Genomic DNA, 25,528 nt, shown 5'->3' on the forward strand with positions numbered 1-25,528 from the left:
GCCTCCCAATCACTTAGCTCACTTTATAGTTGTTTACTTACTTATTTTCTGCAATGCAGGAGTTTAAGAATGTAAGCTTCATGAGGGTCTGGCCCTCATTCGTCTTATTCATGACTATATCCCAGCATCTGGGATAGTGCTATCGCAATATCTGGCTATTCTACAAAGTGCCTCTTCTATGCTGAGTTGAAAGCATGGGCTAAAGAAACATGCAGAAGGAGACCACTCAGGAGCGCCAGCCCAGCTGCCACATAACAACAAACTCATGAGAAGGCCCCAAGTAAGACCTCTAGAAGAACTGCCCAGGCCAGCCACAGAACTGTGAGATATAATAAAGGGTTGGATCTTTTCCAGCTTTACTGAGGTATAATTGACTAATAAAACTGCAAGGGAAAGTAAACAATGTGATGATTTGATATTCTTGTACTCTGTGAAGGGATTTTCCCCACCCTCACCCCTCACCCCCACTCAAGTTAATCCATCCCTTACCTCCCATAGATATCTTTTTTTTTTTTTTTTGAGGGGGAGGAGAACCATTTAAGCTCTATTGTCTTAGCAAATTTCAATTATATAATACAGTGTTATCAGCTCTGGTGACCATGTTATACATCAGGTACTCAGACCTTATTCATCTTGAAATTGAAAGTGTTTGTACCATTAAAAGCTTGGAGAAGTACCAACCTCTCCCGATTTCCCCATCCCAGCCCCTAGCAACTACTTTCTACCCTCTGTTTCTATGAGCTTGACTTAAAAACAAAAAAAAAAGTGTGGTTTTAAGTCTCTTAAGTTTTGGGGTGGTTTATTAGGTAGCAATGGGTAAACAGAACAAGGACATTTTCATTTATTTTAAATACATTTACAGCATTTTATCAATGTTAGTGTAATTCCAAATTAAATCATTGGCCACAATCAAACACTGTAACCAGCATAAGTATTTTACTTATCTGTTCTTCCAACTTTTTCCTAAAAGTTGGCTAAACATGGCTAAAATCATAAAATCATTTTCCCTTTTGTCATTTTAAATGGACTAGACGGTATTCCACAGAATTCTCCTAATCCTTTTAAAATGGGATTTATATTTGTCTAAGCACAACAGGGTCCACATTGTCACTCTCCCTTACTGGGGAGGAGCCCTTGGAATCACAGAGCACAAATAACAGTTAATAATAACTTAAGTGCAGATAGTATATGATGAACACGAAGAGGACCAAGACTGCTTCTGCCCTCAACCCTTCCACTTTGAGCCAGTCCCTAGAAGGGACTGATGAGAAAGTTATAAAACTTGGAGGAGATAAGGTTTTGAAGGTGTACTGGTTGTATATCAAGAGATTTCTGGCTTCTGAGTTTAGGAAAAACCTTGGGGCAAAGGGTTTTCTTTTCTTTCCTTTTTAAAAAATTTTTCTTTTCCTTTCCTGTTGTCTTCTACTTGGAAGGTGACTTTGGAGAACTAAGAGGGGCTAGAGGTGGAACAAGAGAAAAGAAAGCAAGATTAATATTTGCCCTAAGATTCTGAGAGGCAAAGGGGACCATTAAGTTTCCTTCTGGGTGGTCCACTCCTTTGAAGACCCTAGGAGAGGTATAGGATTGCAGGGCATAAGTTGTGCCTATAAATAAAGATGTTGTATTTGATGGAGCCACTAATTCCCCTCCTTCCTCTTTCTACTTGTGGTGGGGATGCAGACGGAGTCATTAGTGGCGATGGTAGGGACAGTGGTTAAGTGGCTTGTTTTGCCAGCACGGAGGACAGAAGAGGCTTCCCAGGTGGTGCTAGTGGTAAAGAACCCGCCTGCCAATGCGGGAGACAAAAGAGATGCAGGTTCGATCCCCGAGTTGGGAAGATCCCCTGGAGAAGGAAACGGCAACCCACTCCAGTATTCTTGTGGAGAAATCCCATGGACAGAGGAGCCTGGTGGGCTGCAGGCCATGGGGTCACAAAGAGTCCGACACGACTGAAGTGACTTAGCAGGAGCAGCAGGGTAGAACAGGAGGGTGGTGGGTGTAGATCAAGCGGAACAGGGCCACTGTGGGGTTTTGTAGGCTATTCTGCAATATTAGCCATTATTTAGAACATTGTTCCTACACAGAAATTACTCTGTCTTCAGCACAGCTAACCTGCAAATGAATCTGGAAAGGACACATTTATAAAGGGAGTATTTTACATCCTGGGGCTTCACAGGTGGCTCCATGGTGAAGAACCCGCCTGCCAATGCGGGAGACATGGGTTCTGTTCCTGGGTAGGGAGGATCCCTTGGAGAAAGAAATGGCAACCCACTCCAGTATTCTTGCCTGGCAAATCTCAATGACAGAGGAGACTGGTGGGCTACAGTCCATGGGGGTCGCAGGAGTCAAACACTACTTGGCAACTAAACATTTTCCCTCTATTACCAACTATAACCACCAGGGGGCAAAATTGGATAAAGAAGACAGAAAAACACAACTGCTCTAGGAGTTTTGATTGCTAAATTTAATTCTTGCTGATCTTCAAAATTAAATTAATTTTTGTTGTCAGTCTTCTTTAAAATGTGCTAACACAGATCTAGGTGTGAGAAAACTGTTCTTTTGTGCTCAGTCACTTCAGTTGTGTCCGACTTTCTGACCCCATGCACTGAAGCCCGCCAGGCTATCTTCCCCACCCAGGGATCGAACCCACGGCTCCTGTGACTCCTGCATTGCAAGTGTATTCTTTACCAACTGAGCCATCTGGGAAGCCCCCATATGTTCTTATAAAATCAGCACAAGTGTATAGTTTAAAAGTTTACAAAATTAAATGTAAATTAGTATCAATGTCACATGTGATGTTTTGCTCAAAGTCCACCTCTCCTCACAAAATGAAGATGGTAGAATGTATCACAAAGGCCCTTAAGTTCTTCAGTCTACTGAAATCACATTTCACTGTGCTCTTCAGAACTGCTACACATCTTTACGTACAGGCCACGCTAGCCTCGGACTGTCCCTTGGCTTGAACTTTTCACTGTGTTTGAAATCTGCTTGTGTTCTTTTTTTCCCCCAATGTATTGCTATTTTTAAAAATTTTCTTTTAAAGTAAAAGAAAATTTTTGAAATGTGGTTATTTATTTTTCACTGCGCCCTGCGGTATGTGGGATTCTAGTTCCCCAACCAAGGATCAAACCGGTGCCCCCTGCATTGGGAGGGCAAAGAAGTCTTAACCGCTGGACCACCAGGGAAGTACCTGTTTCTGTTCTCTTTTTGGCTGAGGACACTCAAAAGTTCCCCCACTTAGGGACAAACAATGACCCAACATAAACAATGCAAAAACAGGCATTCCACTGAAATAAAAACGAAACTTTAAACTTCCTAAGAAACTCCACAGACTTTCAAGCTGAAGTCCAGACCTCAATTTGAGAGGCTCTGCTGCAGAGGCTAAACGGCTCACAATATTTTAAGTATGGTGACTTAACATCATGGTGTTCCTGGATGGTTTACACTTTTTTTTTCCCCCAGCAACTCTGCTACATTTTCAATAGTGTTCTCATTTGGATGATAAAGTAATAAGGTTATATCTGTACCCTGGCTAGAAGCCAGTCTTGGTGTGGAATTTTAGAATCAGGAAAGATCTGTGCCTTGGCAGTGGGAGTTAAGAAGCAAAAGTTAAACCTACTTAGAGAAGCTTCTCGGGCTTTGTTGAGAAGCATATCCAGTCTAATATGAGTAAAGCTTTGGGGGTTCAACCAAACTTTTAATATGTTCTGATCTTCTTTTGTGACTCAGAAGCATCAGGGGTTCCCCTGACCCCCCCATATTAACAAAACACCACCTCAAAACACAGGCTGTAAGAAAGGAAATACTAATACATAGAGTGAAAGATTTCATCACAATGAGGATTCTCTGATATTTGACAGCATACAAGGTCATTTTTGGGTAGGAGGGGTGAAACTTCTGAGAAGGCCATATTTACTCAGAGAAGCTGGAAGGCTGGACAGCAGTTTGGTAACTGTATGACATAATTTGGCTAGCATGATGCTTTGGGCTTGCTACACGACAAAACGATTCCTCGCCGCCAAGTCTCAAGACCAAATTCAGTTGCCAATTCAGTTGACTTCAGATGGTTCTGTGTTAACAGTAATGAAAAGATGCCACAAAACAGTGATTTTTAAGGAGGCGAAATATTTCTCTAAAATGGCCCATAGACTGAAATTTGCTGAGACTGGTCTGTTGAAGTGGATACGAATGACAGCATTCTGGCAACTCTGAGTCCTCATTCCTTCAGATGATGACTGTTATTAGCATTATTTCATATTTATCAAGTCCCAACTGGGGCACCTTGTCATAATGGACAGGGAAGAGACAGGGGGAAAAAAAGCAACCATCTGTCCTTGGCATATGCGCTGGGGACGCTCAATGTGGCGACAATGTCTAAATGTGGTCTGTCAGAGGTTTGGGAGGTTTCACACAATTTTCAAGGATCTCGCTGTCCCAGAGAGTTTGGATTTACTTCGACTTAATTTGGAGTTAGTTGGATACTTAGGATATACAAAAGTTAATAAAACTGGGTCTCTGTTTTAAAAAGCTAAATTCTCTAAGCTAAACTGAGTACAACCTTCGAAACTTTTACCATATCATCTGTATTTTGGTTTACTCCATATTTTTCTAACATCATTTACTCCATATTTTTCTAACATCATTATTTACTCCATATTTTTCTAGTACCTTTACCTAGAGTATCTGGGAAATCATGGCGTTGAAGTTCTAGATATACATTTTTAAATACTTGTGCTTACATATTTCTAATATGCATTTTTAAATAAACACAATTCTAAACATTTTAAATGCCTTTACCTTGGACTATCTAAAATCATCTTTGTACCACTCTATGGGAATGATAATGGAACACTTGAAGATATTACAAGGGTAGAATAAGTCAGATGGTATAGGTAGAAAGAAAGGGTTACAGGAAATCACAGAAAGAAGTTTAATTCTGATTAGGTTCATTAACAAGGCCGAACTTAGAAGATTTAGTATTTGTGGAGGTTTTAAAAGTATCTACGCAGGTAATATTGTTTCATAAGTGTGCAAATTTTTTTTCAAACTAAAGAAGATGGCAAAAGATTTGACAAAGCTTGGTGATGAGTGCACAGATATCCCTATATTATCATCTTCTCTGTATGCTTGAAATATTTTATGATAATAATAAAATGTGTCTAGGATTTGGAGAAGAGAAAAGCATTCCAAGTAGAAAAGAAAGTATGAGTGAAAGCATAGAATCCTGAAATTCAGGTGAGGTGTCTCCAACAGAGGGCTTCCACGGTGGCTCAGTGGTAAAGTATTCTTGCCTGGAGAATCCTATGGACAGAGGAGCCTAGCGGGCTACAGTCCATGGTGTCGCAAAGAGTTGGACATGACTGAAGCGACTTAGCGCATGCACATCTTCGATAGAAGGTAAGTGTCAGAAAATTAACTTGGGCAGATCATGTAGGACACTGGCTAAGTGTTCCTGAAGAAGAGGTCTGCAGGCATGGGACCTCCCTGGAGCTTTCTGATGAACAATATATAACCAGAGCAGTAGATTGGGAATAGAACTCTGGGCGAGAACTGCAAGATGTGGAAAGCCCAGATATGGAAGGATCTTATAATAATGACTCAAGTGAACATACGGTAGTCTCCCTAAGACCCATAACATCCTGACTAGCTCCCTTGTTCTGCTCGTTTGCATCCCCTATTTTTATTTTTTTAAAAATCCATTTATACTGGACAGTGATATTTCCTCCTTTCTATCCTGGATTCTTTGCAGTCTCACCAACTACATTGTAGGCAAGTCTCATCCAACTATATTTTCTGTAAATGAACATACAGTAAACATTTTAGGCTTTGCAGGGCATGCAGTCAAATGTTGTAACTATTCAGCTCTGTTGCAGGGAGAAAGGCAGCCACGGACAATGCAAAATAAATTGGTGAGACTGTATTTCCCTAAAACTTTATTTTTAGACACTGAAATTGAAATTTCAGGTAAATATTCTTCTTTTGATTTTTTTCAACATTAAAAAAATGTAAAAACCATTCATAGTTTTCACACTGTATAAAAATAAGCTGTAAATTACAGAAATGCAAAACAAAACCTAATGAGATATCATTCCTCACCCCTTGATGGCTATAATCAAAAAGACAAATAATAACACGTGTTGGCAAGAATATGCAGAAGCTGCAACCCTCATACATTACTGTGGGAATTGTAAAATGTCACAGCAGCCTTGGAAAACAGTTTGGCAGTTTCTCAAACATCTAAGCAGGGAGTTATATATCATCTAGCAATTCCACTCCTACGTATATACCCAAGAGAAATGAAAATATATGTCCACACAAAACACTGTACACAAATGTTCATGGAAGCATTATTCATCATAGTCAAAATATGGAAACATCCATTTCATTCTTTTGGCAGTAAAAAAGAAAGAAGCATTGTTGTGCCACAACCTGGATGAATCCTGAAAACATACTAAGTAAAAGAAGCCAGTCACAAAAAAACCACCTATTGTATGATTCCACTTATAAGAAACGTCCAGAAAACACACATCTATAGACAAAACACAAAAAAAGAATACGAGGGCTGGCAGGTTTTGGCAACAGGGAGAGGAACTGCTCATGGGTGAGGGTTTTCTGGGGATATGTGATGAAAATGTTATAAAATCAATTGTGGTGAAGATAGTGCAACTCAATAAATACACCAAAAAACCATTGAACTGTACACTTTAAAAGGGCAACTGTAGGGTATGTGAATTATATCTCAATAAAGCTGTTAAAAAGTAAACAATGGGCTACAGGCTAACTGGTCCCACAAGTGGCAGTTTTCCAGCCTCTGCAGTAGACACCAGATGAACCGGCTGCTTTCAGCTTACTATTAGACTTGGCTATTTCAACTTGGAAAATTCAGTTTAGGAGAGCTGGAAGATGACTGTAGACAGGCTTTGGTTCTTTTGTTCTTGGGTTCTGCTGATGACGCAATCTATAAGTCTCACAGATGTGTGATATAAGCAATGATGAATTTCCATTTATAATTAAAGTCAGGAATTTAGCCCACACACTCAGATACACTCAGATTCTCTGTGGTTTCCAACAGTGAGGTCCTGCTAAGCCACTAGGCTTCGAGGACCTTCACCTGGTCCCAGCCGAGCTGCCCAGGCAAGTATTTTGTGCATCTTTATTCCTATAGACCAGCTGGCTGCTTAGCTTAAATTCTCCAGCTTCCCATGATTAAAAAACAAAGGTTTGGGACTTCCCTGGTGGTTCAGGGGCTAAGACTCCATGCTCCCAATGCAGGGAGTCCAGGTTTGATCCCTGACTAGGGAACTAGATCACACACGCCATGACTAGAGATCCCATGTGCCACAACCAAGACCAGGAACAGCCAAATAAGTAAATAAATAAACAAAAACAAAGCTTTCTCTCATTGCCTCTTTAGAGAGACAATGTGAGGTGTGACGGCAAATTCAATCTGGATTTTTCTTCTTATAATTAGAGTCTTGGCCAAGGCAACTGCTTAGATAGTTTCTGTACTGTAACTGTGGCACTAGGCAGTCATTCCACAACTATTTATTTAGCAGGTATGTGCCAGGCACTATTCCAACCACTAGAGATACCGTAGTAAACAAGGAATTAAAAATCCCTGGCTTATGGCATGGCATTTATATTCTAATAAGATGAAGTCTCCTCTTCTTTTATTCACATCTTTCCATCATGAACTACTATATTATCATGAATTAATCTTGAGTAAGACTCTTATGCTTCAAGAGAAGTCATTTCACCTCCCCCTCTGTCTCTAGACAGGACAGATCTAAACTCATCCACAGGGAAGTGTTAAGTCCTGTGAATTCTGTCCAGAATAGAATTTCAAAACACATACTTCTTCCCATCTTTACTAGTCCAAACCAATGTCATTAACATCTATGTTACAGCAATAGCATTTTTAGGGGTCTCCTGAATCTTAAATTTCTCCACAGTTACTTTTAAAATAATAAAATCTGATTACATCCTTTTTATTTATAACTTTCCAATAGCTTTTTCATTTTTCTTAGGATTAAGTCCAAAATATATAACCTGGCCCATAGTGGCATTACATGTTCCGGTTCCTACCTGCTACTGCTAAGTCACTTCAGTCGTGTCCGACTCTGTGCGACTCCATCCCTGGGATTCTCCAGGCAAGAACACTGGAGTGGGTTGCCATTTCCTTCTCTAATGCATAAAAGTGAAAAGTGAAAGTGAAGTCACTCAGTCATGTCCTACTCTTCGCGACCCCATGGACTGTAGCCTACCAGGCTCCTCCGTCCATGGGACTTTCCAGGCAAGAGTACTGGAGTGGGGTGCCATTGCCTTCTCTGGGTCCCTACCTATCTCCCCTCAAATCACTCTACCCCTGGCTCAAAACTTTCCCACCACATCTGTCTTCTTTCTTTTTTTCCCATCCTTCCCCACCCCCCATGTTTTCTCTTTATTTTGAGCATGCCAAGCCCCTTCATACCTCATTCATACTTGTATTCACAATATTCAGCTTAAATATCACTTTCTCAGTAAAGCTACCTTCAACTCCACTCTATCATAGACTTTGAGTTATTAGACAAATAAGCTATGTTATTATTTACTTAGTGAATGCCATCTCCAGCAGACTATGAGCTCCTTACAGGGGCCTTATATCATTTGTTTGTGATTATATCTCCTTACCTAGCTCAGGATCTGACTGATGACAGATGCTCAACAGATGTTTTCAATAAGAAATGGATATTCTGAAAAACATTAATTAAGACAGGAAGACTATGAAATTACTTTAAAAATGTGAAAGTATTTTAAGTACATACATTATAACTTAGAATAAAGACAATGAGAAGAAGGACAGAAATATGACTAGAAAAGAAGGAAATGAGATGGGGAGAGAGTAACAAAAAGAGAGGACATAGAGAGTCAAGGCTCTAAGCAAGAGAAGAAGTGTGGTAACAAGAGAATTTCATTTAAAATAAGAACTGGTGAGGGTTTGACTGAAGCAGCATTTGTTTTAGGAATAATGGTTTTACAAGACTTGGAAAGTAATAATTTGGGACTGCTACTCATGTAGCGGTCAGAATAAAGACCATCCCAAATTTTTGAAAAGGACAGTTTTTTCCACTTCTTCTCATCTTTTGTCTTAAATCCTTAGAATCTTCTGAATGAGATAGTACATGCCTTCCTCAGGAAAACTAGAAGTTTCAGGAAATAAAACATATAGTGGTGTGCTTGCTTTTAAGAGGGAAGCTTTCAATTCACTTCCAGCCTTAATTCTTGGATAATCTGTGCTTCATCTCCTCTCTCTTCAACCTTTGCATGTGGTGATAGCTAACTATTTAAAAATGGGAGAGAATTTTTAGTTTTATTACTAAGTGTCAAGACGAGATCATTTGTAGAAAAAATGCTTAATAATATGCAGAAAGCACAGCTCCAAAAGTCTCCATGAAGACCTTTGCCCTACATGTAAATGGATAAATGGATGGAAATGCCAACTTTAAGTAACATAGGTGAAAACAAAAGAAATGAATGATCAGAGGAATTAAAATTTAATGATACATACATACTTAGGAAAAAAATACTCAAAAGATCTTCTCTGAGGAACACAAGATATAAATTTTAGTGATGTCACTAAAAGAACTAAACAAGTCCATGATCATTTAAAACACAAAGGGAGAGTCTTTTTGTCTTAATGAGGGCTCCAATCTTTTACAGAAATAACTAGAAATAAAATGTTGACAAATACAACTCCAATCTATTTGGGAGTTTAAACAGTGTCCATTTATGAGAACAACATTTATATTTTATTAAGAAAACTGATAAAAACAATTTTCTGGGGTTCACAGTACAGCATTAGTAAAATTGAATACAATAATTATTTCAACAACTAATTACTGAGTTCCTACTTTTGCATTCCAGCTGAGCTATTTCAAATCCTAAGCAACGATGCTGTTAAAATGCTGCACTCAATTTCCCAGCAAATATGGTAACTCAGCAGTGGCCACAGGACTGGAAAAGGTCAGTTTTCGTTCCAATCCCAAAGAAGGGCAACACCAAAGAATGTTCAAACTACCACACAATTGCACACACTTCACATGCTAGCAAAGTAATGCTTAAAATTCTCCAAGCCAGGCTTCAACAGTATGTGAACCATGAACTTTCAGATATTCAAGCTGCGTTTAGAAAAGGCAGAGGAACTAGGGATCAAACTGCCAACATCCGTTGGATCATAGAAAAAGCAAGAGAATTCCAGAAAAACATCTACTTCTGCTTCACTGACTATGCTAAAGGCTTTGACTGTCTGGATCACAACTTGAAAAATTCTTACAGAAGAGGTGGGAATATCGGACCATCTTACCTGCCTCCTGAGAAACCTGTATGTAGGTCAAGAAGCAACAGTTAAAACCGACATGGAACAATGGACTGGTTCCAAATTGGGAAAGGAGTACATCAAGGCTGTATATTGTCTTCCTGCTTATTTAGCTTATATGTAGAGTACACCATGCAAAATGCTGGGCTGGATGAAGCAAATGCTGGAATCAAGATTGCCAGGAGAAATATCAATAACCTCAGATATGCAGGTGACACCATCTTAATGTCAGAAAGCAAAGAGGAACTAAAGAGCCTCTTCATGAAGGTGAGAGAGGACACTGAAAAAGCTGGTTTAAAACTCAACATTCAAAAAACGAAGATCATGGCATCTGGTCCCATCACTTCATGGCAAATAGATGGGGAAACAACGGAAACAGTAACAGACTTTATTTTCTTGGGCTCCAAAATCACTGCAGATGGTGACTGCAGCCATGAAATTAAAAGACGCTTGTTCCTTGGAAGAAAAGCTATGACAAACCTAGGCAGGATATTAAAAACAGGGACATTACTTTGCTGACAAAGGCCCACACAGTCAAAGCTATGATTTTTCCAGTAGTCATGTATGGATGTGAGAGTTAGACCATAAGGAAAGCTGAGAGCCGAATAATTGATGCTTTTGAACTGTGGTGTTGGAGAAGACTCTTGAGAGTCCCTTGGACTGCAAGGAGATCCAACCAGTCCATCCTAAAGGAGATCAGTCCTGAATAGTCATTAGAAGGACTGATGCTGAAGTTGAAGCTCCAACACTTTGGCCACCTGATGCAAACAGCTGATTCATTAGAAAAGACAGATGCTGGGAAAGATTGAAGGCAGGAGAAGGGGGAGGCAGAGGATGAGATGGTTGGATGGCATCACTGACTCAATGGACAAGAGTTGGAGCAAGCTCTGGGAGATGGTGAAAGACAAGGAAGCCTGGCGTGCTGCAATCCATGGGGTCACAAAGAGTTGGACATAACTGAGTGACTGAATAACAACAATTACTGAGTATCAACTATGTGCGAGTTACTGTAAAGATGAATAAGACCCAGTGCCAATCTTCAAGATTACTATATGGCAAGCTTGTAATACATTAACTACAGAGATAATTATGTGATAAAATAGTTGAGAATAAATGACCAGGAGGTACAGAGTTTTATGAGTTAGAAGGCAAAGAGGCTTGGATTTACCTTATTGAGATCATCAGTAAAATTTTCATGAAGGAAGTAGCATTTGAGATGAGGCTTGAAAAACAGTAACTTTTGCATATTCTGGGATATGAGAGAAGAATATTCCAGGCCACTGGTACAGTAACAGCAAAGGTACAGAAGTGGGAAAGCAGGAGAGATTTTTAGGAAACTCAATAACTATTTTGCCAAAGTATAAATTGGATGTTTTGGGGAGAGGGCAGTTGGATATACCACAACTGGAAAAGTAGTTAGGAGCCAGGTTGTGAGGAGCTTTTCAAATTCGTTCTCACTTCTTCAACACTGACGGAGCACCTGTGCCTGCCACTGTTTTAAATAGAGGGGTCAAAAGATAGGAGACGAGAGTGCTGGAAGCATGTCAACTGTGTCTCCACAGACATTCACCACTATAAGCCTAAACATTCTTTTCATAAAATGAAGTCATATTATTTGTCTGCTCCCCAAATTTCATACTGAATTAATCAAGCTTATTAACGGTGGTACCTGAGTCCATGAGATTCCTGTCTCACAGGGGTTCAAAAGTAATTTTGAGAAAGAAAGAAACACATTTGCAACCAAATATACTTTTCATCATACACTCTAATTTCCAGAAACTAGGTCAAATTCCTTAGCAGGTTTGGAAGGATTTAACCTGTTCCTCTCTGGCAGTGGTGACCTCTGCAGCCTGTTCCATGAGAGGCTGGTCCCATTTGGTTTGTCCCAATGGGGTGATATCATGATGGTAATCACATCCCAGTAGCTGATCCACCAACCAGCCAAATTTGGACTTTATCAACTGGAAGCAACTGCTAAAGAATTCAAAGGACAAATTCTTGCAGCTGTTTTCAGCCTCAAACATGACTGGAATATCAATCTGTAAGCTGGAGGTGGCACATGCTGAGAATCTGTTGAAACTAAAGGAACCCAGATTTAAAAGTGGCAAACTTAGGCACCCCCCCCCCCCCCCCCAGCTATTAAAACAAAGAGGCTATGTCTACATTTAAATACTTTAAAAAAGAAATGTGAAATAACAAAACATTAAGAGTAGAAATGAAAGTTATTGACATGCAGGGCAATTATACAGATGACAAACTAAAATGAAATGTTAAATATATTAGGGAAAAGGCTACACTAAAAGATTATCATTCACTCAAAGCGTTATAATAAGAAGGCTTCCCAGGCTGAATGTTCATTGAATGTAAGGTGCCCAAAAAGCTTTCTCAGTTTGAAGTTCAAATCTGGGGAACTCCCTGTCCTCTGGGCTTTAACCCAGGCCTGACATTACTCACTCAGGAACCGCTGCCAGCCTTGTTTTTGCCACCCAAGCAGAAAACAGCACTGCATGCAAGTCTTCACAAAAAGCCTCTGGGCCTTGAATAGCCTTACTGATGCAAGTGAATTTACTTACTCATCTATCTACTACTCACATGTTAGTCTCCTAATGAGATAAAGAGCCTTAGAGTACCTAATCTTTGTCCTTTCACCCCCTCCAATCTGAAATGCACGTTGGGGCAGTCCAATTAGGAAAATGGCCTAGTTTTGATCCTCTAGATAAATATAAGAGGTTTTTCTTTCTTTTTTTTTTCGGGGTGGGGAGATTGTTGTCAGACTTACAGGATCTTAATTCCCCAATCAGGGGCTGAACCCACCCCCACCCCACCACCCTGCCGGCAGCGAAACTGCAGAGTCCTAACCACTGGACTGCCAGGGAATTCCCAGGAGTCATTTTTAAAATCAAATTTCGGTTGGGCGACTCTCTCTATAGCTTAGAAAGGAAGACACAGCAGAAATATAATTTATTCAATTCAGTCAATCAGTATATGTGTTTTAGTGCCTAATATATTCTTAGCACTGCGCTTGATGCTATTAGGAGGAGAAGTGTCGGAGGCTAATAGTCAGAGGTACAGGATCAACACAGATAAATAAGGAAGGTATCAGACAGTACATGACGAGCTGTTATCTCTCTCCTTTGTATACACTGTGCTAAGAAAGCACCCCGTCAGACTGCCTCGCTTCCATGGTGACAGTCATTAAGGATGCGCAGATTCACATGCGAACAGGTCACACAGTTCTATGGTTTCTAAATATGCCGTTTTTCTTGCTCTTTTTCCTAGGTATGCAGTTTCTTCAGTGAGATGAATGGTTCTTAATATCAGTCTCCAATTTTCTCTATGAATTCTCTGTATTCAAGTCCTTAAAGAGCACCTCAGCCCATCCATGCTGATCCTGCACAATCTGGGGAGGGAGGTTGTTTCTGTTGCTTGGGGATCAGGCTTTAACCTTTCATGTGTAGCGTCGAATGACCTCAAGGGTCCCAGGCCTCTAGGTTTACCTGGCCCTTGAATACATAGGTGGTGATTCCCCAAGGATACCCCAAGGTTAAGAAGGAATTCTTGGCCTTCTCTAAATTTCTCCTTCTTAGTGGCTGCTATCTCCTCTTTGCCCCACTTCATCCTAGCCGTCACCACTGCCTCCCCCCCCCTCATTTATTCCTGAAGAACCATTCTGTACCAGTGGTTGTTTACAAAAGACTTACTGAAGGTCTGGGAATTACAAGAGGAATTACTATACTGTAAGCACAGGAAATGGCAACCCACTCCAGTATTCTTTCCTAGAAAATCCCATGGATGGAGGAGCCTCATGGGCTACAGTCCATGGGGTCGCAAAGAGTCGGACACGACTGAACGATTTTTCACTTTCACAAGCACAGGACAGAAAATATAAGTATCCAAAAGTTCTATGGTCACTTTCAACACAGGGAATTTATCACTATATTTTCTTCTCAGGTCCTGCCTGCTGCCATTTTGCTCAGATTTCCTTCTCCTTCATCTCTTTTCTGAGTTCCACAGGTCCAAATCACTGTAATTTTATTACTCCAAACAAAGCATTAAAAATTTTCACTGTCAAATCATCCCCATAGAGACTAGCTCACAATCCCAAGGGCTGGTCTTTTTGTTTTTTCCCCTCTCCTCAAACAGAATCTCCATTTACCCCAGAGGTGAATTTTGCTGTTCCCCTAGAATGTAATATCAAAGTGAAACTCACTCAGTTGTGTCTCTCTGTGAACCCATGGACTTAGCCCATCAGACTCCTCTCTGTCCATGATATTCTCCAGGCAAGAATACTGGAGTGGGTTGCCATTCCCTTCTCTAGGGGATCTTCCTGACCCAGGGATTGAACTCAGGTCTCCTGCTTTGCAGGCAGATTCTTTACCATCTGAGCCATCAGGGGAACCATAATGTAAAATAGCAGCTAAATATAATTATTTTTTTAAAAGGTACTTGTTTTCTTTCCCTTTCACATGCTTTTGGGCTTTGTTTAATCTGCATTCATGGTAACTTTTTTTCTTGAGACTGACATAAGTCAAAGTTTCAGAAACATTATGCCTTGTCCATAGGTCATTTATATGTTTAGAGAGAATTTTATTTCCTTTTTTTTTCTTTTTAAACTTCATTTCCTAAAAAAGTGATTCCTCCAAGATTGAGAAAAACTGTTGAATGATCTTGTGATTTTATGACTGCCCTGTGTAAGTGACAGGGAGCAGAATAAAAACTGGTTCCCTATAGAAAACTCCCTACTATATCTGGCATTATCCACAGGCCAAGAGTATTTTATATGCATGCAGCACAATTTTCATAAAAGAAACCTTTACATTCAGTCACAGGAATAGACAATAGGGCAGTGAACACAGCCCTGCTCTAAGGAAAAGAATCTCAGCTCTGACTACAGAAACATTTCCAAAAATGTTGAGGACTGATTTCTTGGAGGCATACTCAAATTACATTTGAATGTCACCCCCAAAAGAAAGTAACATATGACAGTAAAGAGGAGAAAACTTGATGAATATTTCCCCTTGGAAAGATCTCAATCTATATATTTATTTCTTACCTCTTAAGAGCCTGTTTTGTACTATGCAGGACACTGGACTAGGTATCATGGAAGATGTGAGGAAACAAAATTGAAATCCCACAGAAGCTTAGACTTCAGAGGGTAAAAAAAGTTCCACTATACAGAAGTAATAATTGTTGAATGAAAAACAAAGTAGAATTTATTCATAGAGTTCTGGAATTTTAGAACTTCAAGTATTTTTTAAAATTAATTTTTATTGAAATATGGGGTTTCCCTTGTGGCTTAGCTGGTAAAGAACTCACCTGCAATGCGGGAGACCCGGGTTCAATCCCTGGGTTGAGAAGATCCCCTGGAGAAGGGAAAGGCTATCCACTCCAGGATTCTGGTCTGGAGAATTTCAAGGACTGTACAGTCCATGGGGTAGCAAAGAGTCGGACACGACTGAGCGACTTTCACTTTACTGGAGTATAGTTGTACCTATATAGGTACACAGAGAGTCAAATAAGGATACACATATAGAGAGTATTGGTGGAACTACTCTTTGCTCTGCCAAAAAGCCAGAAAGTTACCTTTTTTTGCTTTTACCATACAGATATCAGCACACAAAAGTTGGAGCAAAGAAAATAGCAAAAGAAACGCTACTTGGGATGTCATAATACAGGAACTACTTATTATTCTTAACAAATAATACACCAAGTTTCTACTTTTAAGGTGTTTATAGTCTAGTGGAGGAATAAAGTCAAAGTCGCTCAGTCATGTCTGACTCTTTGCGACCCCATGGATAGTCCATGGAATTCTCCAGGCCAGAATACTGGAGTGGTTAGCCTATCCCTTCTCCATCAGATCTTCCCGACCCAGGAATCAAACAGGGGGCTCCTGCATTGCAGGCTGAGCTACCAGGGAAGCCCGGAAGAAGTAACCGGGCTATAATGATATAGAGAACTACATAGGTCACACAGCTAGAGCTAGGACCTAGGGAAGCTCACAAAGGGCATTTCATTAAGGGTGGAGGTAGAGAAGGGGGTGTCAGAGATTTCTCAAGGAAAGGAGTAAGGAACTGGCCAAAGACGAGAAGGAGTCTAAAGCTACAATACAGTAGTGGTGGTTGCTCTGAACTGGCTCTCAGCATTTATGCCAAACCTCTAGTATTTCTTTTCTTTTTAATATTTGTTTGGCTGGGTCGGGACTTAGTTGTGTGATGCAGGGTCTTTTGTTGAGGTGCACAGACTCTCTAGTTGTGACAGGTGAGCTACAGAGCACGTGGGCTCAGTAGCTTCTCTGTGGCATGTGGGATCTGAGTTCCCCAACCAGGGATCAAACCCGAGTCCCCTTCATTACGAGGCAGATTCCTAACCACTGGACCACCAGGGAAGTCCTCTAGTGTTTCTGAGACTGCAGGTGTCACTGTTGTTGTTATTCAGTCACCAGGTCGTGTCCAACTGTTTGCAACCCCATGGACTGCAGCACGCCAGGCTCCCCTGTCCCTCACCATCTCCCAGAGTTTGCCCGAGTTTATGTATATTGAATCGGTGATGCCATCTAACCATTTTATCTTCTGTCACCCTCTTTTGCTTTCAATCTTTCCCAGCATCAGGATCTTTTCCAATGAGTTGGCTCTTCATATCAGGTGGCCAAAGTATTCCAGCTTCAGCTTCAGCAGCAGTCCTTCTATTGAGTATTCAGGGTTGATTTCCTTTAGGATTGACTGGTTTGATCTCCTTGCTGTCCAAGGGACTTTCAAGAGTTTTCTCCAGCCCCATAGTTCGAAAGCATCAATTCTTCAGCACTCTGCAAGTGTTAAAGAAGGATAAAAACCATACGTCCCACATCTCCGTGCAGTTAGGGGTCTGCTTCTGCCAATTAGAAGCACTCGGAAGATGGATCAGAGGCTGGAGCCACCTGCTTTGTTTCTGCGAGTAAACCCAGCTGTGAACACGTTGGGCTTTACTGACTAGTCTAGGTACTAACTTCGTGCGTGCTGAGAGGTGGTCCCAGGAGCCGCAGTGGCTTCCTGACTACAGTGACAGCGTCGAGTCTTTGAACTCAACAGCACCAGTGGTGTCCCTGGACGCCCCAGCTCTCTGTCTACAGCAGAGATCGCCTCTTGCCTGGTAAACCAGCCCAGCAGTCTTGTCCTGGGAAGCACTCCTGGAGGCCCCACTTTTATCTCTTCAGCCTTTCCAGTAACCCTGTAAGCTCCTGATTCTCTGGATTAAATCTCCTGTTGCTGAACACGATGTGAGTGGGTCCTATTTCATGCACCAAATACACCAAAGAAATAAAAAAATACACAGTGCACCATGAGTAATATCATTTGCAAGGGTCATCAAATAAGGGGCCAAGATAGTGAATATGTATTTTAGGCATTGAGGGACCCTGTGATCTGGATCTACTTTTCTTTCTCCACCACTCCTAAGTGTTAAATACATTCACATTATTGTGCAACGATCTCCAGAATATTTTCATTTTGCAAAACTGAAACTCTATACTCCTTAAACAGCAAGTCCCCATTCCCCTCTCCCAGCCACCGGCAACTACAGCGATTCTACTTTCTGTCTCTGTAAATTTGACTATTCTAGATACCTCACATAAATGGAATCGAATATTTGTCTTTTCTCAACTGGTTTATTTCACTTAGCATAATGTCCTCATAATCCATGTTGTAGCATGTGACAGGATTCCCTCCCTCCTGTCCTTTTTAAGGCTGAAAAATATTCTACTGTATGCATAGACCATATTTTCTTCATCACTCATCTATTTATAGACACCTGGGTTGCTTCCACCTTTTGGCTGTTGTGAATAATGCTGTTATGAACACAGGTGTGTAAGTGCCTCTTTGACAGCCTTTCAGTTCTTTTGGATGTATACCAGAAAGGGGATTACTGGATCCCATGGTAATTCTATTTTAATTTTCTGAGGAAGCAGCACACTGTTTTCCGTAGGGGCTGTACCATTTTATGTTCCTACCAAGAGGGCACAAGGGTTCCAATTTCTCCACATCCTCGCCAACGTCTGTTATTTTGTGTTTGTTTGCTTTCAATGGTAGCCATTTTGATTTGCATTTCTCTAAACATTAGTGATGTGTATCTTCTTGCCCATTTTTAAAGTGGCTTCTATTTGATGTTGTTGAGTTGTAAGAGTTCCTTATAGATCCTGAATATTATCCCCTTACTTGATACATGATTTCCTTAGGCTGCCTTTTCACTCTGCTGCTTCTGCCAGGCCAGTTTTAGTCCATGCTCATGAATGGAAGTCTAGTCTGTAGCAACTTGCTGGCAGTCTGGCCAGATCTAGAGCCATCTTCCATCCTAAAGACACCAGTGGGAATGAGCTAGAGCATCTCTATCTTGGACACCCCAGGTCTTAGATACTCTGATTCCCTGTGACCTGTAAAAGTATACCCATGCTTTGAACCTGAACCAGCCAGCCTGAGGTTTCTGCGGCTGTCAAGTCAGAAACAGCCTCAAGACTGGGTAAGTGGGACTCATGGAGGTAGACTCACTAGATTTAGGTTTTGCCAATGTCAAGTGCCTGCCATTAGACAGCTGAAATCAAACACAATCTTCACATCTGCTTTGTAATTTAGCACTGCTCCTTTCACTTCAAACAGTAGTGCAGTTCATCTTCTCTGATTCTCTGTTTATCCTCAAAGGATAAAATATCCCAACCTTAGAGACCTTAATGACTTCCAGGCAAATATACAGAAAATTAGGCTTCCCTCATGGTTCAGACTGAGAAGGCTATGGCAACCCACTCCAGTACTCTTGCCTGGAAAATCCCATGGACGGAGGAGCCTGGTAGACTGCAGTCCATGGGGTCGCTAAGAGTCAGACATGACTGAGCGACTTCACTTTCACTTTTCACTTTCATGCATTGGAGAAGGAAATGGCAACCCACTCCAGTGTTCTTGCCTGGAGAATCCCAGGGATGGGGGAGCCTGGTGGGCTGCCGTCTATGGGGTCGCAGAGTCGGACACAACTGAAGTGACTTAGCAGCAGCAGCAGCAGCAGCATGGCTCAGATGGTAAAGAATCTGCCTATGATGCGGGAGACCAGGGATTGATTCCTGGGTTGGGAAGATCCACTGGAGGAGGGCATGACAACCCACTCCAGTATTCTTGCCTGGAGAAGCCCCGGGGACAGAGGAGCCTGGCGGGCTACAGTCCATGGGGTCGCAGAGAGTCGGACATGACCGAACAACTAAGCACAGCACATACAGAAAATTAATGCAGGACTTAATGCAACCCAGTTCATGCAACACTTGCTCCAAAGAAACTCTTGCTGATTCTGCAGTGGTGGCTATGAACTCAATGGCATGCTGCCTTTGGTAAAATATCCTATTTGAGGAGATATGGTTATGATCTATAAAAGATCTATTTCCTTTTCTAACTACTGCCTTTTGAAAGACTTTAGGAAGCCTTACATGCCTTATTTTTCTGGCCCCCACAAGAAAAGGAAAACAGGATGGTTAAGGACAGAGCGGCACAAGGTCAAAAAGAAGAAACACTGGAAGAGAAGGATCCTGATTCCTCTTCCCTGACTTTTACGTTAAACCATTGCTATTCAAGTGTTTATCACTGCATTACTTCTAATCATGAACATCAAGGATAGTGACATTTATAAATTATTTCAGCTATAAGCAACAGAAAACCCAAACATAAGCACATTTAAAAAATATAGTTTTTTCCCTCATCATAACAAGAAATCCAGAGATAGGTAGGTGCTTTTTAAAAAAATTTATTTTGGCTGCATTGGGTCTTAGTTGCAGTATGCAGGATCTTCAACCAGGGATTAAACCAACATCCCTTGCATTAGGGAAGTCCCCTGGTTTAAATGTTCAATGATCTTAAGGCCAGAAGCCCTTCATTTTCTTGACTTTTTGCTCACAGATGAAAGATGGCTACCACAGCCCCAGACATCCTATTCCTTACCAAGCAGAGAGAACAGGGAAGAGATGATACCATTTTTGGTTGTGCAATTTTATTTGGAAGGCAAAAGGTTTCCTGGAACTTCCCTTCAACTTCAGAAATTTACACCACTCCTAGCAAGGTTAGGAAAACAAAATACATGGGAATATTTGGTTTTCCCATCCCATAGGCAGGCAAGTGAGACAGAAGTTCGGGATGAATGCTGGTCTAAGTTACAGGGTTTGCCACAGTGAAAACCAGGAAACACCAAAATATTCAAGAATGTAAGTCTGAGTATAATGTATTACATGAGTCCTACGGAGCTGTTACAAACTGTGGTATAAAAAAATACTTTGTGGCATGCAAAATTATTCATAAAATGTTATCAACTAAAAGTTAACATACAACACAATAGATGAGAAAACATCAAAGTTGTTGGGGTGACCTAAGTTTGGATAGGTTTTTAAAAGTAACATAAATATATGCAAAAAAAAAAAAAAACAACTGGAACTGATCCTCTGAAATGTTGACTGAGGTTGGGTTTTGCAGGAAACCGACTCTGAGGCAGAGATCTGCGTGCAGGTGGTTTAGCACAGAATACTCTGAGAGGCAGCCCCTGCAGGGGAGGCAGGGCTGGGCAGAGGGAGAGGGTGAACCACAGGGCAGCTGCCACAGCCTTGCTTCCGAGGTGAGTTCTGAAGCTGGATGTCTCAGACTGTCCCTTGCTCCTTTTTTAAAAATTTATTTTGGCTGCACTGGGTCTTAACTGCAGCATGCAGGATCTCCCACCAGGGATCAAGACCACATTGAACCCTTTTTTTTTTTTTTGGTAAAATAAGCAACTATTTATCTTTGAGGGACTGTGCCTTGTACCTTTACAAGTGACCAGTCATGGGATGTGGGCTGTCCCCAGGGAGGGGATGTAACCTAGTGTGAGGCAGTTGCCTTCACAGAAGGTAATTCTGGAGAATAACTCAACTGTGAGTCATCGGCAGCCAAGGTTCCTGGCAGCTGTATCCTGAGCTCCAGGCAGGATACCAGTGTTCACCGGAAATGTCAACAGTGACTACCTCTGGGTTTGCGGATCAACGTTGGTTTTCTCTCTTTTAGAAATATTTTCGTAATGAGTATAACATTGTTCTAAGGATTAAACGAGTTAATACACAGAAGGCACTTAGTACAGTTCCTGGAATTTATTAGGTACTCAATAAACTTAGCTGTAATTATTTTGTGTGTGTGAATAGCTAAGAAAAGAAGAGAAGCTAAAGGCAAAGGAGAAAATGAAAGATATTCCCATTTGAATGCATAGTTCCAGAAAATAGCAAGGACAGGTAAGAAAGCCTTCCTCAGTGATCAACCCAAAGAAATAGAGGAAAACAATCGAATGGGAAAGACTAGAGATCTCTTCAAGAAAATTAGAGATACCAAGGGAACATTTCATGCAAAGATGAGCACAATAAAGGACAGAAACGATATGGATCTAACAGAAGCAGAAGATATTAAAAAGAGGTGAACAGGATACACAGAAGAACTGTACAAAAAAGATCTTCATGACCCAGATAACCATGATGGTGTGATCACTTACCTAGAGCCAGACATCCTGGAATCTGAAATCAAGTGGGCCTTAGGAAGCATCACTACGAACAAAGCTAGTGGAGGTGATGGAATTCCAGTTGAGTTATTTCAAATCCTGAAAGATGATGCTGTGAAAGTGCTGCACTCAATATGCCAGCAAATTTGGAAAACTCAGCAGTGGCCACAGGACTGGAAAAGGTCAGTTTTCATTCCAATGCCAAAGAAAGGCAATGCCAAAGAATGCTCAAACTACCGCTCATTTCACATGCTAGCAAGGTAATGCTCAAAATCCTTCAAGCTAGGCTTCAGTAGTGTGTGAACCGAGAACTTCCAGATGTACAAGCTGGGTTGAGAAAAGGCAGAGGAACCAGAGATCAAGTTGCCAACATTTGTTGGATCATAGAGAAAGGAAGGGAATTCCAGAATAACATCTACTTCTGCTTTACTGACTATGCTGAAGCCTTTGACTATGTGGATCACAACAAACTGTGAAAAATTCTTCAAGAGCTGGGAATACCAGACCACCTGACCTGTCTCCTGAGAAACCTGTATGCGGGTCAAGAAGCAACAGTACATGGGATTGCAAAGAGTTGAACACAATTCAGTGACTGAACAACAACACAACAAAAGTCACTAAGTTTCGGGGTCATTTAATACGCAGCAGTAGATGGCAAGCATATTGTCAACAGCAAACATTTATTGCTACTGTCCAAAGCGTCTTGCTAACAGACTAAACCAGATGATCCTTTAAGGTAACCTGTATTTTTACAGCATCAATGTTTTAATAGCCTATCATGTCACTGACTCAGTATCTTTCTCCTACAAAATTCCTTTAAGCCAAGGAGAATCAGCCAATCAAATATAAACAGACATTAATAAACATCCATTAAGTTTGTAGAAATAAAGAACCTCAGCTGAAGCTGGAGTCAGAACATGTCTGGAGGGAGAGCTCTCATGGTTGTGCATCATCAGTTACTCCAAACTGTAAGAGACATACCCCTACCTCTTTCCCACAGGAAGGTATTGCCTACTTTACTATTTAGCAGGAAGAAGAAAACCATCTTTCTGGTCAACCACTGCCCAGTCAATCAAAGACTGTAGTACCACAAACAGTGAAAAGCCTCCATAGGCCATACTTTGAACTCTTTGCTTCCTCCCGTGAACTATTTAGTTATGACAGCCCCTTCAGTTCAGTTCGGTTCAATTCAGTCGCTCAGTTGTGTCCAACTCTTTGCGACCCCATGGGCTATAGCCTGCCAGGCTTCTCTGTCCATGGAATTCTCCAGGCAAGAATACTGGTGTGGGTAGCCATTCACTTCTTCACGGGATCTTCCTGTCCCAAGGATCGAACCCAGGCCACCTGCATTGCAGGTAAATTCTTTAGTATCTAAGCCACCAAGGAAGCCCTTCCATGTCCTCTGGACTTGCCTGTGGTCCACCATAGTTTCCATTACCTGAATTGCAATTCCTCTGGCTATTTCTGTGTAAACTCTTTTGCAGGTAAAATAATTGGCTACTATTAAATTTGATAAGTTCAAGGTATTATTCTAGGTGCTCTGCTGATTAAAAGGTCGGATGTTGTGAACGATAAAAGCAACAATAGTAACAATAAGTGTTAACTAGTATTTATTAAGCATCTATTTTGTCTTAGTGTTTTAGACATTGTGCATACACTCTCATTTAACCTTAATATATAGAAGAAGGAAATGGCAACCCACTCCAGTATTCTTGCCTGAAGAATTCCATTGACAGAGGAGCCTGGGGGTCACAAAGAGTTGGACACAACTGAGTGACTAACACACAACCTTAATATATATTGCCAAATGTTTTCCAGGAAGGTCATACCAAGTTACACTCCCATCTGTAAGGTATAAGAACAGAGTCCCTGTATATCTACCAGCACATAAAAAAAGATTTTTGCAAAATCTGGTAGTTGAAAAATATAATAATCTGCATTTCTCTGATGACTAGATCTTGATATGTTAAGCACATCAAACCTCTGCCTGACATACAGTTACAAAGATCTTTCGCCAAGGATGGCACTGTGTTTTCTTGAAATTTTTACAAACAATTCAGTCCCTTCCTGGAATTGTAATTTCTTCCAATTCTTTCATAATTACGTTCTTCTATTTCTAGATCAATTAAATTTTCACTTGTATTTCTTTCTAGTTTGTTTACAATTTTGTTTTTTACATACGCAATTATTTTTTGTTGCAGGATACAGAGGGAAAGTTTTTTTTTCTTCCGCATAATCATGTCTCCTTCACTATTAATTGAGTTTTCCTTTCCCCACTCATCTATGATGCTACCCTTACTATCTAAGGAATTCTTACATATCTTGAGTATGTTTATGAGCTTTAAAATTGTCTTTCACTGTCTGTCAGTTTTGGTGCTAGTACTACATTTTTTTTGTTTTTTTGATTACTTACTTTTCTACTCATTCATTTAGAACCATCACATTGTCTTCCAGAAAGCCTTGATTCCTCCAAAAAGACACCACGGCTGCCTCCCTTTTTACCTTTATAACATATAAAATTCTGCCTTGTATCACAGTTAACAGAGTTGATCTTACTCAATTATATTCTTTGAGAGCAAGCAACAGATACACTATATATTCATTAAAATCAAATTATGGGATGTTATATTAAAAGGTAACAATGGCAGAACAGATCTCATTTGACCAACAAAATGAAAACCGGCAAGTCCCTCACTTGACTAAGGAACATCATTGTGCCATCCATGATGAAAAGATTGTAAAGTCTAGGTTACCCTAGACTCTGCTCTAGGGAAATCACCACTTCGTAGGGGAAAGAGACATGTAAATTTATGTGACTAAACACAATATAACTAAATAGTATAAAATAAATTTAAAAAAGCATGTACAAGGAAAGAGAAAACTAATAGCTAAGTGAGCAGTGGGCAGTGTCTCAAGCAGGGGACATGAACTGGGTTATGGAATTTATTAAATGTCAGAAAAATCTGTAATTAACCTGAATGGCAAAGTGGATCGATTCAGATTCTTTAACAGAAGTTACATTACGGTAGCCTTCATTCTGAGAACTTTTTAAGGAAGCCTGATGTAGTACGGCCAAGCCCAGGAGCAGATCTGCGCGGAAGCCCTTTCGTTAGCACGAACTTGAGATGACCAGAACCCCCACAGAGGCGAGAATTAACTCGTGTGATTGGGTGAAAATCAGACACAGAAGGAAAAGAAATAAACTTTTACCCACGTGAGGCTTCTATGAACCACTTACTGGGGTTGGTTTGAAAGCAATGACTACAGAGTCCTTGTTGTGAGAGCCAGCACGCTTCTAGGCCTCAGCCTCAATTCCTAGCCCTGCGCCTCAGGCTCGGCGGAGCCCAGGCCAGAGGTTAGCCCAGGAACTACTGACGTCAAGTAACCGTGACGTCATCAGCACTGACGCAGTCTCACGGGGCGGGGCCTCTCAGCTCACCTCTGAACGTCAGCTCCACGGAGCAGCGAGTTGGCCTCTTAGCGCTCTGCCCGGAGGGTCCGAATAGTCAGAGCTGCGGGAACGGAAGCGCCGAAGCGGCTCAGGAGCTGAGGGGCGGTCACCCGTCTCTCGCCTGAACTCTTATCCTCGTCCTCTCTGAGGCCCAGGCTCAGTCCGGGCAGCAGCGCGCTCACGAGCCCGCCGCTTGCGGCGGTTACGCGCAC

The 25,528-nt window shown here is 41.1% G+C and overlaps 1 protein-coding gene across 2 annotated transcripts in view; it reads right to left on the minus strand.

Moving 5' to 3' along the window:
• Positions 1-25,443, minus strand: part of XPOT (exportin for tRNA) — a 154,467-nt gene extending 129,024 nt beyond the window's left edge. Inside the window, exon 1 of one of the 2 annotated variants that reach the window (XM_061130857.1) lies at positions 25,305-25,443. The gene's annotated coding sequence lies outside the window, so the exon portion shown is untranslated. Of the gene's footprint in view, positions 1-8,085; positions 8,185-25,304 lie in introns of those variants that run through there. The other variant, XM_061130851.1, reaches the window with a different exon arrangement.
• Between the last annotated feature and the right edge of the window lie 85 nt (positions 25,444-25,528).

Source organism: Dama dama, chromosome 3, assembly GCF_033118175.1.
Source record: "Dama dama isolate Ldn47 chromosome 3, ASM3311817v1, whole genome shotgun sequence".
NCBI lineage: Eukaryota > Metazoa > Chordata > Mammalia > Artiodactyla > Cervidae > Dama > Dama dama.